Raw genomic sequence first — 19,211 nt, 5'->3', positions numbered from 1 at the left:
GACCATAGTTTTTGCAATGATTTTACAGTGTGTTTATCATTTAAATTCTAGTTTCTAAAAACGGATCCCCAGTGTGCCAGGGGATATTTCTATAGATCTAGGGCAAAATTAGGTCATACAGCATAATAAAGCAATTAGTGCTAACCCAGGTTATGTACAGAGGAAAAAGATTGTCTTTTTTTTTTTTTAATCAAGAAATCCTATTATTTCTTTTGTAGAATGGCTTCCCCTCTTTTCTAGAAAACTTATATTCTGCCACAAGGCACAAAATTTATAGACCACGTATACAATATATCCTAGTGATTAAATGACTGTGTTGGAAAGACTCTTAGAAGATATCTCGTCCAACCTCCCTCCAAATAATGGAATCCTGTCTACAGTGCCCTTGAAAGACAATGATCTTACTTACACAAACCCTCCACTCCATTGCTGGATAGTCCTCATTAAGATAAAGTTCTTTGTAGTGAACCAAACTAAATCTTCCAATTTGTGTTTTTCTGCTACCTGCCCCTCCCAAGCAAAAAGATAAAAACATCTACTTTCACAAGAATATGATAGCTCTTTAAATATTTGCAGATAACTAGCTTATCTCCCATGATTCTTTAATTCCTTGTGCTAAGTAATCCCAATTTCCTCGGCTGTTTCTGTGATTTACAAACATTTTGTTATTCCTGGTTCTCTTTTCTGGGCAATCTGTTATTATAGTCTCACCCTTAATGTGTGATACTCAGATCTGCCCATGGGACTCTTCTGTGGAAGGATTCTTATTAGATGCATATTAGAACATCCAAATTAGACCTCATGCACAACTTGTATACAACTAAAAACTCTAGGGCTTCTCACATGGCTAATTACTTATTTTTGACAGTTCCATGAAAAAGCTTAAATTTTTTCCAGCTCAATTTCATCTTGGTTTTGATGCTTGATTCTTCTTACCAAGGATATTTAAAATATAGTTAAAGAAGCTATCAGAACCATGCAATCCTGGATTTATTTGAATCCTAACTCTGAGTTGAGGGTTATTCTCTAAGAATTTGGTTTAATCTACATATTTTATCTCCATCTTACTTGTCTTCCTCTGAATCTTTGATAAAAATATTAAAGAAGATAAAAACAGAGCACCTGTAAACTTTGTATATAAATATTTTAGAAAGATTTGCTCCACTATTGAAAATGCATAGTGTGGCCATTCGAAAAGTTTTAAATCCACTCAGATATTTTAATCAGTCTAACTGGGCTAGCTTTTTAGCTATTATGCATAAAACTGCTATAAACATCCGTGAGCAAGTTTTTATGTGAATACAGGTTTTCATTTCTCTGGGACAAATGCTCAGAATTGCAACAGTTTGGTCATGTGATAATTGGTAATTGCATGTGTAATTTTATGAAAAACCTGTCAAATGTCTTACAAAGTAGCTGTACTATTTTTCCATTCTCAACAACAAAGCATGTATAATTCAATTTCTCCACATCCTTGCAGACACTTAGTGTTCTCTATTTTTTTATTTTAGCTGCTGTGGTAGGTGTGTAGTGACACCGCATGTTTTTAAGCTGCATTTCTCTAATGACTGAGGAAGTTGAATATCTTTTCATGTGTTTATTACTTGTATATACTCTTCTGTGAAATATTTGCTCATGCTTTTTGCCGATTTTCTAATTAGATTTTTTTTTTAAAACTTGAGTTTTGAGAGTTTTTTATGTATCCTAGACACTACACATTTGTTAGCTGTGTGGTTTGCAAATATTTTCTCCCAATCTCTAGCTTTTCTTTTCATTCTCTTCACATGCTCTTCTGCAGAGCAGAAGTTTCAGTGTGGTCCAATTTATTATTACTTCCTTTTATAGATTATTTTTGTTTCAATTCTAAAGCACTCTTTGCCTAACCCTAGATCTTGAAAATTTTCTCCTTTGTTTTTCCCTAAAATTTTAACAGTTTTATATTTTCACTTAAGTCTTTGATCTATTTTTACTCACTGTTTGTATAAAGTGTGAGGTTTAGGTCGAATTTATTTTTTTTTCCTACGGGTGTCCAATTATTCCAGTACCATTTGTTGAATGGCTCAGATATTTCAATAAGAATTTTAGAATAAATATTTATCCCACTAATAAAACAATACAGACAAAATCACTTCCAAATTGACAAATTGCTGTAAGCACTTTTTATCCAGAGCAATGCTTCTTATATATGTCAATAAAGCTGTAAACAGAGCTTTGCTATTCTACGATATTTGACATTATGATAGTAGTTGTTAAGATCAATGTCTCCTATACCATCTTTATTAATGGGCCATCACTGTGAACGGGCAAATAGGTTGTATCTTCCTTTTGTATAAGTAGAGCATTTAATCCAGGAGGACTGAGGGGCACCAGAACTCTGCCATCAAAATCCATCATTGATGGCCTAGTAGTTTAAGTCAAGTTTGAGTAAGAATGAGGGAAAAATGTATTTTGAGGACCATCTGTGTTTTCTCAGCTTGTGATCTTTACCTACATTTTACAAATGAAGGATCCAAGGCTCAGAGAGTTGAAGGATTCATCTCATACTTGTCTAATGAGTAAATGTCAGAACCAGTTCTATTTGATGCCAAATTTCTCCAGTCTTTCCAGCTGCTCAAAGTGCCTGTCATTAGAGTCTTGAATATCTTTCCTAATTTCTAGATGGCCTGCTCTTCATCATTAGTTTAACAATATTGTTTAACATACCTTTTTTTCTTATTACTTACAGGGATATTGGTACAACTGATCATAATTATGCAATAACATTCTTAGTATTGTCCCATTTTAATCTGTTTTCCCCCTAAGCTTATTGGTAACAGAATACTCTGTAAGGATATTAAAACTGTATCATTCTAAAAGAGAACAATTAAAAACAAATGTGAGCTTTTCAATTTATTCTTGGGTTTGTAGTTGCCTTCTCTATGTAAATACTCATTATAACAGGGCCTTACTTTTCTCTCCTTTTAATCTTGAAATGATGCTTCTTTCATTCTTAACACACTTTCAAGGAAAAAAACACATTCTCTACCAGAGCCTATGCTTTGGCTCTGAAGGCCAGCTTTGTGTATATTAAAGCAGCCAGCATGTTAATGCTGATTACCAACGCGAGCTGCCTCCTCATAATTACAGAACACAGTGCCTTTGTGGTTTTATGTATTTATTAAACATTCAGAGATGAATGGACTACATGGCTCAGAGACATTTGGAGGAAGGGTTGGTATTGAACTGCTGAATTTTAAAGGGACTGTCCAAGCTTGAAGGGATGTAGCCTCCCAAGATACTTGTGCAATATGTTTCTTTGGGTACCTTTATGCTAATAATGCCCATACCTGCAGCAACATTCTATTTTGACTCATGTTTGAAATTCTTGCATTCATAATTATACATATACTTTTACAAGGAAATGTTTATCAGTGGTCTTGGCCTTTACGTATGATATGTGAGTTTTATTAAACTAAGCATACTTGTTATTCCATGCATAATCATAAATGTTGTTCAGGTTTAAAACACTCATTTTGTGGAAATGTTGTTAACAAAATATTACATAATTTTATACACTCATCATATATTGTCATTGAATGATCTGTTCTTAACAGTCCTTAGCTCCCTCACTACTGGAAAACACAGAGGTTGACTTCACATAGGTGTAAATGTAAATCTTGAAATGAATACTATCATTTTATTAATTACAAGAGTTTAAATACACTTTTGTGAAAACTTTATATTTGCACAAAAATAATAATACATCTAAATCACTTCTCAATTTTTATATATCTTTCCTATATAGGAAAGATATATATTCTTTTTCTATATATATAAATATAACTGTATATTTCCCCACATAAGTGGGATAATATTATAACTATTATTCTGTGAGTTTTTTTCCATTAAAAAATGCCCAGCCACTTTTTAGCTGTGATATGACACAAGAAACCCAGGTTCTCTGGGTTTTTATTTGTAAAAGTGAGTGAACAATGTCCACCACAAAGCAATATCAGTTATTCACTCAACAAGTAACTAAAACTTATATATGTATTTATTCACTGAGCTCCAAATCTGTACTAAGCACTGTTCTGCCCTCATGGAGATTATATTCTAATGGTAGTGGAGGGGTAGGAAAAAATCACCAAAATAAACCAATTAATAATTATGAATAAAAGTAAAGCAAAATAAGGGGATAGAAAGTGGACAGGGGAATGGTTGATGATAATGTTTTGGGTAGGACCCTTTAGGAATTATGTTAAATATGGGAGTATCGATTTAGAGAGTTAAATATTGGTCACTGTATTAGTATCGGTTTATTCCCACCTTTTTTCTTTCCTTTTCCTTCTAATGACTCAAAAAGATGACAAGAATTTAAATCCAAAGGATGGATTATAATTCATCACCAGTCCTAAACTGTTTCCTGTGATTTTGTTCAAATTCTTACTTTTTGAGAGAGAGAGAGAGAGAGCAAGGCATGATATAGAGAGAAACCAGGTTTGGATCTGATCCTACTCTCAACTAGCTCTGCAACCTTTGAAGAAGAGCCACAACATCTTAGCTTATTCTTCTGAGGAAAGAGAGCTGGAGCTTCTGAAGTATTCTCGCACTGGTTCTTAAGTAGTGTCCTTACTCTAACCTTAACCGATTCAATAAGATGAAACTATTACTATAAGATTTCTGATAAAATGTTTACAATGCACTTTATTCTATGATAATAGGCTACTTTTTAAAGAATATTTGTATCATTTCTTCTCATCCTTTTCTTTGTTAAAAAGTTTTACTTTTATGAAAAATGAGAGTTTAATCTCTGAGTTCTATTCCTCTTATTGTTATGTATTACAAATTACAATAGTCGCCACTATATCCTTGCTTTCAAAAATAATTTGAAATATTTGGTAAAATATCTTTAGAAAATATGAAAAGCAGATATTAAGCTGCCATAAATACAGAAATAGTTGAGTGACTCCAGTATACTTTTAAATTCTCTAATTCATGTTTACTTCTTTAAATACAGTCTTCAGTATTGTTTCTGAAAGAATATCACACAATAAAGTACATTAATTCATCATAATATCCAAATAATTGTTTTAATTCTGAAAAATCCTGAAACCATTTAATTTCTGAAAATCATTAGTAAGCCAATGCACTGATCATTAACTCTTGCCTATATAATTTGCACGTTAGGCTCATCCATTTCAAGGTGATTAACAGTATATTCAGTTATCTGATCAGATTATTTAGTATGGAAAAAATTGCGTTTCAATTTCCTGGAGATGCCATCAAGATCCTGACACATTAAATGCCTGCCCTTGGATCTGAACTGATGATCTCATGTTTTAGGCATGCTTGGAGTATTCTCCGGTCCTCTCGGTCATAAGCCCATCTCCTTCTAGCAGTGATTACAGCCACCAGCTTTGGAAAGAAAGGTGGGATTAAGAACATTCTTAATGTTACACATAAAAATAAAAGATATTATTCAGTTTGATGATGAGCTGCTGTCAAATAGCCGTGGTTCTGTTTTATAAAATGTTAGGACCTGAATTATGTTTCCATCATGTTTTCAGCATCCAGCACAGTGAATGGCACATGGTGGTTTCACAATAATTGTGTGTTGAAATACGGTCAGCTGTTTCACTATTTGAGTTTACTGATTATAATTATTAGTAATTGTGATTTACGTGTAAAGTAGACAGCTTTTCAAAGCAGGGACTGTGTTTGCTAGTGTGTTTACATTGCTAGGAATAATAACTAGTATCAGGCATTTCTCAATAAATATTTGTTGATCGAATTAGTAAGTATGTAAAACAGTTTCACATCTTTTTTTTTTCCCCCTTCTTGGCTGAGAGTCAGGAAAAAAATACGGATCTCAACCCAATAAACACAAGGAACTAGATTCTGACAACCACCTGAATGACTATGGAAGGAGAATTTTTTCCAATGTCTCCAAAACAAATCTCTACCTGGTGAAAATTTTCAGTGTGGCAGCTTGAGTGGAAAACTCTGTGAACCTGCACTTGAACTTCTGAGCTACAGAAGCGTGAGGTCGTCAGCGGGTGCTACTTTAGGCCCATTTTGTGGTAATTAGTGATAGGAAACTAATACAGAAGGTTTAAATAGCTGGAGGACTGTTTCTGCTACTTTGATAAAATTTTTGATGTATTGTTTGTCTTGTTTATATCTCAAAGCTATTACCTGAGAATTACATTTGATCTCTAAAGTCATGTTAAGAATGTCTTTAACAAATCTTCAATATGAACAGGACAGTTAATATATATGAATGAAATCTTTTTTCACTCTGTTTAGGAATGTGCTGTCTTGAGCCTAGTGGGGAACTGGTTAAAAAGCACAAATTAGCTGTTCTGGAAAAAATACCCTAACCTGGTATGTCCTGACATCTTATTTAACACTAGATGGTCACATTTTCTATTTCATCTGAGAAAGCACATTTTAATTTGTTACAGGAGATGTAGGGGAAGGAAAATTACTTTAAGTATACAGGTACTTTCATCTTTGCCTCAGTTTTTTTTAAAGACATGTTCTCATTTTGGCTTAATCTGTGCCTTCAAAATGTGATGATTTCCTGTGTTTTATGGTATGTTTTTTATAGTATTAACTGTTTACTACATTCTCCATGAATAAATGCAAATATAGCGTGAATATCACAGAGCACCAAGATCTGAGTAACACTATTTGGGTTGCTAAATCCTTATAGTATATGGCCTGGCATTTTGATTAATACTATGAATTCTAAAACACTTTCAATTTCCAAATATGCACAGTCACACGTACACTGCTAAAACAATAAAAATAAAATTAAAGGAAAGTTACATTAAAATAAAAATTTTTTACGTTATTTGGTTAGGGAAAATATTCCTAACTATTTTGCCTGATGTATACATGCTGAAAAATGTAAATGCTTATTTTATGTCTGAAATGAATAAATTGATAGCTTGATTCTTAAAGAAAAGAAAGACAAAATAGATTGAAATATAAGACTTACTGATGACAGGAATTGTTTACCGTAGGTCCAGAGACACAGAGGAGTTTGCAGATAGAATTCAGAAGGTTAGTGATATTGAATAGGAAAAATAAATCATCTCTATTTTCAATAACTGCTGTAAAAGTGGATAATAAGCTAAAGAACTATAAGAAATATCAAAAATACTAACTGGAAAGGAATATCTGCATTCCTGTGTTCATTGCAGCATTACACGATAGCCAAGACCATAGAATCCACGTAAGTGTCCACTGACAGATAAATGGATAAAGAAAATGTCATATATATATATATATATATATGACATATGGCTATCATATATATATACACATACACATTAGAATATTATTCAGTCATAAAAAAGGAGATCTTGTCATTTGTGACAACATGGATGACTCTTAAGAGCATTATGCTAAGTAAGTAAGTCAGAAAGAGAAAGACAAATACTTACTATATGATCTCAATTACATGTAAAATCTAAAACCAAAACCAAACCCAACCAAAATGAAACAAATCTCTGAACTCATAGATACAGAGTACAGATTGGTAGTTGCCAGAGGCAGGGGATGGGGGTAGGCAAAATGCGTGAAGGTACAAATTTCCAGCTATACAATAAGTAAGACCTGGGAATGTAATGTAATGTTCAGCATCATGACTGTAGCTAATAATACTGTATTGTATGTTTGCAGGTTGCTAGAAGAGTTAATCCTAAAGTTCTCACCACAAGAACAAAAAGTATAACTGTGTAGTGATGGATGTTAATCAGACTTATTTTGGTGATCATTTATATATATATATATAATTATATCAAATTATTATCTTTTATATCTGAAACTAATAGACTATTATATCTCAATGAAAACTACTGAAAAAAGAAAAGAAACTACCAGTCTTTATTCAATGGCTTTTTCCCCTCGAATTACCATAATTATTATCTTTTTGAAGGAGTCCTGAAGAGATTTCACCAAAAATACACTTCCTGTTGGTACATGTAAATATGATACAAACTCCTATCCTCAAAAGTTGAAGATCTTTTTGGAATCAACTCAAACATTTTACCCTGTCATTTAGTTGATGTGTTGCTGTCTGAAATGTAGATTGATGGTTGACAGCATTGATGTCATAAATTATGCATGCAAATTTAGTGAACACAATTAAACTGAGGCAGTATGGGTAATTTAAATAATTACATGTATAAATAGTATTATTAGTCTTGTCAAAATCTGCACCTATACTAAATGTCAGCATTTAATATCAACAAAGAGTGTTAAGGATTCAGAATTTTGTATCAGTATGGTTGGGAGATTGATTTCAAGTTCAATTACTTATTAAAATAATATTAGCATACATTTGTCTGATAACTTTTGTTTTTGACTTTTACCTGACTTTTGAGTAAGAATATAAACTCTGAAATTTTTGTTATATCTACTAAGCTAAATGGCACACAAAAGTTATAATCAACCATTTGTAATATATGGACGCTTACTACTTATACTTTTGTATAGTTCTCTTCAATATTCATATTTTACTGAACATGTGTGTATAACATCAATTACAAATCTACATGTTTTTCCATTATTCAGAACATAACCTTTATTTTTATTCTCCTGTGGTCTACCTAAAGGTGGAGGATAAAGAATTTTTTAGTCAGATTAAAAATAGACATAGAGTTCAATGGAACAGAATAGAGAGCCCAGAAATAAACCCACAGATTTTTGGTCAATTAGTCTTTGACAAAAGAGGCAAGAATATACAATGAGTAAAGACAGTCTCTTCAGCAAATGGTGTTGAGAAAACTCGACAGTTGCATGTAAATCAATGAAGTTAGAATACTCCCTCACACCATATACAAAAATAAACACAAAATAGCTTCAAGACTTAAATATAAGACACCATAAACCTCTTAGAAGAAAACATAGCCAAAACATTATCTGACCTAAATCTCAGCAATGTTCTTCTAGGGCCGTCTAACCCAGGCAATAGAAATAAAAGCAAAAATAAACAAATGGGATCTAATTAAACTTACAAGCTTTTGCATAGCAAAGGAAACCATAAGGAAAACAAAAAGACAACCTATGGAATGGGAGAAAATATTTGCAAAAGATGAGACTGACAAGGGCTTAATTTCCAGAATATATAAACAGCTCATACAACTTAATAATAAAAAAACAAACAACCCAATGCAAAACTGAACAGAAGACCTAAACAAGCAATTCTCCAGTGAAGACATACAGAAGGCCAATAGGCACATGGAAAAATGCTGAATATCACTAATTACCAGAGAAATGCAAATCAAAACTACAACAAGGTATCACCTCACACCAGTCAGTATGGCCATCATTCAAAAGTCCATGAATGATAAATGCTGGAGAAGGTGTGGAGAAAAGGAAACCTTCCTATGCTGATGATGGGAATGTAGTTTGGTGCAACCACTACGAAAAACAGTATGGAGATTCCTCAAAATTATTAAGCCAACTTCTGAATGTTGGTCATCACTGTGATTAGCAGTGAATCATATGTCTCACTTTTTGGACTACGTTCCTGGTTAAGCTGTGTTGATTTTGAATTTAACAGTGACTTGGATTTGACACAGAAGAGTAACCATATTAATTGAATATTCTTAAAGATTATTGTAGCATTTTTATAACTAAACAGTTGAAGGAAAATAGCTCAAAATTTAGATAGCATAGTAGCTGAGTCCTATATATTTAGGGAAATCATAAATTCTCCCATTTTAATATTACTGTCTTCTCCCATTTGATGGTGTATGGAGGACATTGTTTAAGAGACAGTTACACTCTTTCTCGGCGATACCTATGGAGGTGGCAACCATCTCCTAGTCGGCATCATGGCTGCCCTCAGACCCCTCGTGAAGCCCAAAATCGTCAAAAAGAGGACCAAGAAGTTCAAATGGCACCAGTCAGACCAATATGTCAAAATTAAGTGGAACTGGCAGAAACCCAGAGGCAATGACAACAGGATGTGCAGGAGGTTCAGGGGCCAGATCCTGATGCCCAGCATCGGCTATGGGAGCAACAAGAAAACAAAGCACATGCTGCCTAGCGGCTTCCGCAAGTTCCTGGTCCACAACATCAAGGAGCTCGAACTGCTGCTGATGTGCAACAATCTTACTGTGCTGAGATTGCTCACAATGTCTCCTCCAAGAACTGCAAAGCCATCATGGAAAGAGCAACCCAGCTGGCCATCAGAGTCACCAATCCCAATGCCAGGCTACGCAGCACAGTACACTAATAGACAGCTCGTGCACATTGTATTTGTGTTAATAAAACCATGAAATTAAAAAAAAAAAAAAGAAGAGCAAGACAGTTACGTGCATCTATACTCACGCACTGGGACTGCAGTGCTCCAAAGGACTTACAACAGGATTCCTAGACTAGTCTTGAGCTATCTGTTCACAAGTGACTATTTTAATGTTTTAAATATATATATCTACAAATGTTAGAAACTGACCTCAGAAAATTTGGAACTACAGTGTCTGCTGGTTTCACTCATTTTTTCTGATGTATTTTTAAGTGAATTACTGTAAGGACAATAAATGTACTTTTTACATTCTAAGAGACATTTTATATTTGTCTGGGTGAAATAAAATTCACTTTCAAATTAAGTAACAGTAAAAATATGTTATTAGCAATTTTAATCCACATGATTGATACTTACAGAATGTTAAGTATACCTTCAACTCACATCACATAAAATACTCTGTGCAAGGTATTTTGATCTTAATACAATTTGTAACATTTTTCAAAGTACATTTTTATTAGCAAATCAAAATTCAAATTTTCCTTGTTAAATATTATATTCTTATATTCTTTTTGCCATGCTTTTCAAATAAGTTTTATACATGTTTTTAATTGAAGTATAGTTGATTTACAATGTTGTTTCAGTTTCAGGTGTACAGTAAAGTGATTCAGTTATATATATACATATATATGTATATATGTGTATATATATATACACACATATTAATTTTCAGATTATTTTCCATTATAGATTATTCAAGGCATTGAATATAGTTTCCTGTGTTATACAGTAGGTCCTTGTTGTTTATTTTATATATAGTAGTGTGTATCTGTTAATCTCAAACTCCTAATTTATCCCCACCCCGCTTTGGTAACCATAAGTTTGTTTTCTATGTCTGTCATATTTTTAATTTAAAAATAAAAATTTTAGAATCAGTTATTTAAAATGTTACTGCCTACTATGTCCTCCACAAGGCTTTAATGTCCTCCACAAGGCTTTAAATAAATTTACTGATGAGAACATTAAAATTCTGAATCACAGTGTACAATTTAGATGATATTTGATATGCAGAAACAAATCTATTAAATGAGAATTTATAAGATTCTTCCCTTCATCATTGGCCTGAATTATGCCCATCAGGAATTTTCTACCAAGTTGATAATTATATCCATACATGACACAGCCACATACTGTTGCAAATTCACATATAGTTAAGTTTACAAATGAATGATACAGATAGAAAGTTATACAAGCTCTTGGGAAAGGAAGATCATATGTAATCTGGAAATGGGGCTGACCTTGCAGATGAGAAACTTTAAAGGAAGAAGAAAGAGTCTTTTCTGTCCAATATTCATGCATGATTATATAAACACACACGCACATGCACACACACACTTTAGTATTTTGAATTATTTATAATTTTATAAATTATAATATACCAAAAGTAATCATTCTAACAACTCCATGAGGTAAGTAAAGTCGATCATTTCCATTTAGTAGCATGCTGGCTAAGACATGGAATTAGGTGGCATTTTCCAAGGCAAGAGAGCAGGTGATAAAATGACTGTCTCCACTATGTGCCCTATACACTGTCCACCACATAATGTCAGAAGATGGAAAGGGAGAATGTGTAAAGACTGTAAAGCAAAGACTGTGTTTGAAGGGGACGTCTTGGGGAAAATTATTTCCTAACATTGAAACAAATCATTTAGTTTAAAAAACTTATTTATTCAACTGGGCATCTACTGTGTAGCAGCACAGGTATGAAGAATAGAGCAGTAAACTGGAAAGTCTCTAATCTCATGGGGCTCACATTAAGTGGGGAAAAACAAGTCAAGAAGTAAAGAATATGGTTTTACATAGTAATCGTTGCTATGAAGTGGGTGTCAGGCTCAAGGGAAGCTATTTTAAACAAGGACAATTTATGTAATAATGGCGAAAGCTTACAAAAGTCTATCCACCATCTTTCCTTGTTTGGTGGCAAATGAAGGAGAAATTGTGTCTTATATTTGGATTCAGCAGTTTAAAAAGAATCAGACATTCAGTTCTACAAAACCATAAAGATGACTTCAGTCAACACTGCTGAAATCACAGGGTGAGGCTTGTCAATATGCACGTCCCTCCGCCATCTGAAAAGTAGCCTCTGAGTTCATTTTCCAGGCTGCTCTCTGGGGACACCATCAGTATGTCAGAAAACTACAACCTGGGACCATTTCTTTGTATCCGTGAATGGTGCTCCTGTCTTAGTAAGTGTACTTTTAGCTAAAATGTCTCATAGTCCATGACAAATGCTTACAGTGTTCCTTTCAAGCAAATGCTTAAGAGGAAACGTGATCTAATACTGTGCTGCCCAATACGGCAGCCACTAACCACATGTGGCTGTTGAGCACTTGAATTGTAGCTAGTCCAAACTGAGAAGGAATGCAACTGTAAAATGCATGCTATAATTTTAAAACTGAAAATATTGGGTTAAATGCAATCTTAACTTACCTGTTTCCACTCTTAAAAAAAAAAAAAACTACAAAACTGTTTAAAGTTATACATGGGGCTCACATTAAAATTCTGTTGGACAGAACTGTCTTGAGGGGAGGGATTCAGACTGACAACTAGGCCTAATCTCTAAAATCCCAGGCCATGAATAGATAGAAACACAGAGAAGATAACTCCAACAAGAGGTTATCATCTAACCACTTCAAAATTAAATAATCTGACACTATTCTATTGATATTATTGCAAATTACAAGTATAATTATGTGGTTAAAATGTGTCATTCACAAACTACAACCTGCATAAAATTTCCTCAGTGACCATTTGAATATACCTATTGTCATAAACTGTGTTAAGAAGCATAAGCTGTATGCTTTAGAGGATTATTTTTTTCTAAACACCAATCTCATTTTTCAATTATCCTAAACACTTAAGAAATGCTGATACTATCTTAAAGCAATATTTTGATCCTTTTGATACATCTCTAATTCACTGTTGGACATACCAAATGCAAGCTTGTCACTTTTTATATCCAGTTAAGAACACTAGGGGGAGCCTCAGAGAGTTACAAAGTTTTGAGAAAACCCTGTCTGCTATCATGAGGACAATATAACATAGTTAGGCTGTTTATCTTCCCCAGTTACTCAAAGAATTTATTTAAAAAGTAAGAACGCTCCATTAGAGCCTCAAATTTATGTATTACATCGCTGTTGAGAATTACTTTGGATACACACACCTGTATAATAATATACATATGGATGACATATTTTCCCAATTAATGATAAATTTTGCCAAGAGTCCTGAAATAAAAATAACTACACTTGTAAAGTATAACTAAAAAACTGATCCTAATGTTTTTCTAAATATACCAACTGATTGAACATTTGTAATCAGTCATATACTCTATTGTTTTTCCTCCCCTTGGCATCCTTTTGGAGAATGTTGTCAAGTATGAGAGTTTTGAGAACCACTGATTGAATCTATAATAATTAACTAAAAATTCAAATCCATGATCATTTCGAGGAAGGAGGGAAATGAGTAGGAATCACTATGCTAATTAACATCTAAGAAGGAGCCATAGGGGAGACTGAAAGGCAGAGAAATTAGTGAGAAGGAGGAAAACTGGCCAAATGATTGAACTGTGGAAACCCCAAAAAGGAGAGAGTCCACAACATTATAAACTGGCTATACTTTAATTAGAAAAAAAAAAGGAGAGCATCCAGGAAAGAAAATATTTTGAAATGCAGTGAGAAGCCTGGTATTTTAATGCCTGAGAAAGGGCCACTCTATTTGGTAATTTGAATTCTAAGGATAGCAGTGTGGAATGTTTTAGAAAGTGTTTATGCAAGAGAGTGTGTGTGTGTGTGTGTGTGATGTGTGTATATGTATATCACATATTAGAGCTACATAAAATTCTGGAGAAGAGTTCATCTCATTCTTTAGTTCTTATTCTACTGCAGCTCAGAGATGTCAACCTCATTTGCTAATTCATTTGCTCGACCAAATATTTAAGAAGCATCTATCATGAGCCAGACACCGAGACAAATTCTGGAAATACACAGTTAAAATATTACAAGCCTCTATCCTCAGGGAGCTCTCAAATTCATGTGATCTTTACATTAACATTGGGGTGTATTAGGTCCTCATTTGCTGCCTCCTGATGCTCCAGGAACCAAAACTTACTTGCATAAAAATTTCTGCCTGCAGCTGAGTTCTATGCTCTAGCAAATAAGTTAGGTGGCTTTTTTTTTCTTTTTGAAATATATCCCAAGATAAAATTTTATAATATGTTGTTGTGACTGTTCTTGACATTTTAGGAACTACCTGTTCTAAACCCACTACAGAGAGGGCTCTGTAGTGAGGAAGTAGGTAAAAATAGAGTTGTCATAAAATAGTAATTTACAGCTACCAAATCTCAAAACAGGTTCAAGTGTTAGGGAACATTTCTAGCCAATATTTGTGTTTTCTGAAGAGGTTTACTTAGATTTTGAACATGCTGTCTCCTAGTTAATCCCTGAACTGCCATTACTGCTATCTTAAATGTGATTACAACTGTAATGACCTCCATCATTTCTATTATTGCAAGTAGAAATCCATAAATATAAGGACTCAAATAGCTCACATTATGAATTAGAAAACACCCTCCTGCACAGTTATGTACATTGAGGTGAATCAAATGAAACCCGGCAAACTGTCCTGGTCAAATATAATTTTTTTAAATTTCCTATTTATTTTATATGTATTCTACCTCTTTTTGTGTTTGAGGAGGGAAGATTTTGAAAACTTTACAAGTGATATCATGAACCATGTGTACAGTTATGCCCGAATGTTTCAACTAAAAAATATACTGCATAACAATTTTGTTTCATAAAGTGTTTTCTTAAATTATATTTGCCTGTGTAACTTAGTGGAGTTCTTTTTTCATGAATATATATATCCTTTCATAAATATTACTAACAAGCCAAAAAGCTGGCATTTAAATGTCAGTACTATAAATAAACCATAAAATCTTATGCCTGACTTGAAGGGTCAATGTTTTGGAGTAACTGAAGAGGAATTATTTTTAAAGGAGAGGAACAATTTTGGATTTATGGTACCAATAACTTCTCTCTTTAAATAACCTCAACCAATTTAATTAAAGTTTAAGGATAAAAGCCAGGCTAATTGTGTCCTCACGAAGGGTCAAAGGCACCACCATTTTCCTGGTCACTTTGGCCAGAGACCTGGGGGTCACTTTGACTTCTCTTGCGTCCTGTCAGTCACCAAGTTGTATGTCTTCTTCACAACGACCCATCACTGTACAATCAGGCCATACCCAACTTATGCCTCAATTACTATAATAATTTTTTAACACAAATTAAAATTAGAGGCAAACTTCATGACACATCTTAAAAATCATAACAATATCATGAAACTTTGCAAATTTAGTATATATACTTTCTTAACTGATCTTTTCTTCTACATCCTTTTCCAGTTGATCTGCTGAAGAATATAATGACTTTGCACTGGGCATGAATCAAGGTTAAACTCCTTGACCTAACATTTAAAACAATGAGTTAGCTGCTTTTATCCTGCCCGACCAATCATTTTTCTTCTCCATTACTTACCATAGCTAATTCTCTACTGGGTTCAGGTTTCTTGTACTTCCATGAACCTTCCCCTCTCTCTGTCTGGATACACATTTTGCACATTCACAATGTGTGTTTTCTTCTTCTACTTTCTCCAAACCATTTTTTATATTTAAAAAAATTAAGCTTATCCTGAGTGAGGTCTTCTTGGCTAAGCCCAACCTATTGCTTTTTTTAAAATGCAAATCTATACCATGTAGATTAGCACTCAAATCTCTATTTCCTTACATATGCTTTTCTTGCTTTTTATGTATTTATGTTATATTCTCAATTACTGGGTCGTGTGAGTACCTTAAAGGCAGTATTCCTAAACATTGCCACTGTCAAGTACCTCGCTCATTATTTTTCTTGTGACCTATATATTTTGAAAGCTTTGTCTAACCAACTCTATTCACTAAGCAAATGATTGCTTTTTTTTGCGTGAGAATCAGGATTATTGTTCTGCTGTTGATACTATTCTAGTCTTGGGAAAAGACGCAAGAAGCTTTATCTGTTGAGCTTGCAGAAATATTAAAACCAGCTACAGACTCCTATCTTTTACCTTTTAAGAAAGAACTCCTTAGCCTTTTGCAGCTACTGCTGTGGATAAGGGTCACTTCTTGTCTTTGTTACAATCTCCCTAACTAGCAAGATTTCAGGTGTTCAGTAAAGGTTTAATGCTCTGTCCAGCCTGTGATTCTTAGCAGGAGCTAGGAAGAAGAGAACAACCCAAACCCTCAGAGGGCCAAGGTGGCTACAGTTAAAGAAATGTATGTACTTTTCAGACATGGGCCTAAGTTTTGAAAAGCTAAGGAGCACTTGCTATCTTAAAGTAAAAGGCTTCTACTTTTCTGATAATGATGAATTTACTCTTGAGGGCTAGAAGGGAGGCGTTGGGCCAAAAGAAGTGAAAAATAACTTAATTGTTCTTCCAAATGCTTCTTTATTGCTGAGTTCCTGCATGTCATATCCTTATAACAGTAGACTCTGCAAAAGAGTAAAATATTAAAGTGCATTATTTTAGCTAATGAAGCTTAGCTGATCAATCAAGTGCTACATTCAGATATTAAGCTACAAAAATAAGTATTGAAAAATAAAATAAAGTAAATGGAGAATTGAAGATACAATAAGACCAAAGCAAAACAAAACAAAACAACATCAATCAGACGAAAATAAACACTTATAAAGTTAGTAATACAATAATCTGAGTGATGACTTTGATTAAAAAAAAAACTGAAATAAAACAAATGACAGGAGTGATACAGCACCAGCCCCAAAGGGAGGTCTCCTAATAAAATCCCAGCTCAGGAGCGGAATGCAGGAAGAGCTTAGATACTCGAACCAGCCTGCTCAGTTAGCCTTCTCCTGTGTCGGTGGCCTCTGCAGGTGGCCCCAGACAGAGCCCATACAGAGAGCCCAAGGATGAGGCCCAAAGCAAGGCATCTCAGGCCTGAGAACAGGTTCCGACTGACAAAGGCAATGAGTGGGGTTTGTTTTTGAGGGCCTTTGACATGTTTGTGTCACATATAATTTCATTTTCATATCAGCTGATTAAGGGAGGTAGTATTATGTTTATTGTGTTTATTTTTTGTTTGCAAAAACAGGCTCATAGTTGTTTTTTGGGTTTTTTTTTTTTTTTTTTGGTAACTTAACCAAAATCCTACCTTTTCTTGGAAAGAGCAATAAAAACTTATGCCGTATTTTATCAGCTTCCAAAGGTCATACATAAGGCTCCAGCTGACCTCCATCTGGTCTTAACAGGTAGGTAAATTAGACATGAAATCCCCCTTCAAAACCCAAAAGTTTAAGTAAATAATTTCTAAATCATTAAGGTAAAATTCTATTCTTTCTTATACAATATTTACAGTATGGCATACTTGATAGAGTTTTTTTGTGGAAATAGTTGTGGAAGCTGTTTAAATAATTTATTCATCCCTTCGAAAGACCTTTATTGAACCAGAAACACTACAGATTTAGTAAAAAAAAAAAAGTTCTCAGATTTCATGGTACTTACAGTTACAGAGGAAAGACAGTAATTTAAAAATAAAAGCATAAATAAACAAAGCTTCAAACTTTGAGAAAACCATATGACACAAAAGACTAGGATGTTTTATACAGTGTACTAGAGAAACGTTACTCTAACTGGGGACAGACAGTCCATGGCGAAGCTGTTCTCTTTCATTATAGTTAACGATAAGAAGCCAATGGAAGGATTTTGCACAGGAAAGTAATACACTCCTATTTTTATTTGTAAAAGATTACTCAGGCTGTTTGTGGACAAAGGATCAAAGGGAGTAGGTAGCAGAATAAGGAAGAGAGGGGAGGAAGCAATTTGCAATTGTCCAGGAATAAGTAACAAGATTAAAGTAAGGTGCGAAGAATGACGCCAGAGAGACTTGGATGGGTTTCAAGAGAGGTTTTGTAGGGAAAATGCTAGGCTACAGTGATGGATATTAAATGAGTCAAGGAGAGTGACCACAGGCAGATGATGTTTGTTCCGGCCGTAGTAAGTAGGGAAGTGTCATTTACTAAATTGAAGAAGGTTGCAGAAGTGGCAAGTTTAGGGGAAAAGAGCAGTAGTTTGGGCTTAAATGTTGGGTGTGATATGTCTCTTCAGTATTTAGTTGTAAATACTGAGAAGGCTATTGAATCTTTTAGTCTGAAGCTTGGAAAAAGAAAATGGAAGCAACCATAGATGGCTGATATGTGAAGTGATGGGACTCCTGAGATTGCTGGGGTAAGCAGATGGCTTGAGAAGGGAGGAAGGGGCCAGCAAGGAAGACAGAGGACAGGCAGAGAGAGAGAATAATAAGGTGCTGTGGGGGCCAAGACAGACAGAACATCAACCATGTAAGATGCAGCTGGGAGGTCATGGACGATGATGACTGAACAGTCCACGCTAAACATGACAACAAAGAGGTTTCCAACGACCTCAACAACAGCAACTTCGGTGAAATGGCATTGGGAGTAGGGACAGAGGATAGAACAGTGAGTGGGAGGTGAAAAGTGAAGCCAGCCTGTGTAGACAACTTTGATTTAAGCTTGGTTGGAAAGGATAGTACACATACGGGAGAGTAATGTGAAACTGGGGTTTAATCGAATGATGCATACATACTACAGCATTTTTTGAATGCTAATGGGAAGGATTCAGTAATAATAAAAAGTAACAGCAATCAATGTTTGAGTCTGCACTATGTGCTAGGAATTGTTCTAGGTGTTCACCTATACAGCTTTATTTCATACTCGTGACAATCCTCCGAAATAGTTACTGCTATTTTACATTTATGGACACGGGAACTGGGGCACAGAAAGGTGGACTTGTCCAAGGTCTCAAGCTGGTTAAGTGACAGAGTCAGGATTTAAACAGGCTCACTCTA

At 34.3% G+C, this 19,211-nt stretch overlaps 1 protein-coding gene and 1 pseudogene across 5 annotated transcripts in view; one reads left to right on the top strand and one right to left on the bottom strand.

Moving 5' to 3' along the window:
- Positions 1-19,211, bottom strand: part of ROBO2 (roundabout guidance receptor 2) — a 1,149,410-nt gene that overhangs the window by 909,326 nt on the left and 220,873 nt on the right. The gene's annotated exons all lie outside the window — the stretch shown is intronic.
- On the top strand, positions 9,728-10,320 carry LOC116666515 (annotated as a pseudogene).

This window comes from Camelus ferus, chromosome 1 (genome assembly GCF_009834535.1).
Source record: "Camelus ferus isolate YT-003-E chromosome 1, BCGSAC_Cfer_1.0, whole genome shotgun sequence".
Lineage (NCBI taxonomy): Eukaryota > Metazoa > Chordata > Mammalia > Artiodactyla > Camelidae > Camelus > Camelus ferus.
This window is presented reverse-complemented; position numbering and strand designations above follow the sequence as displayed.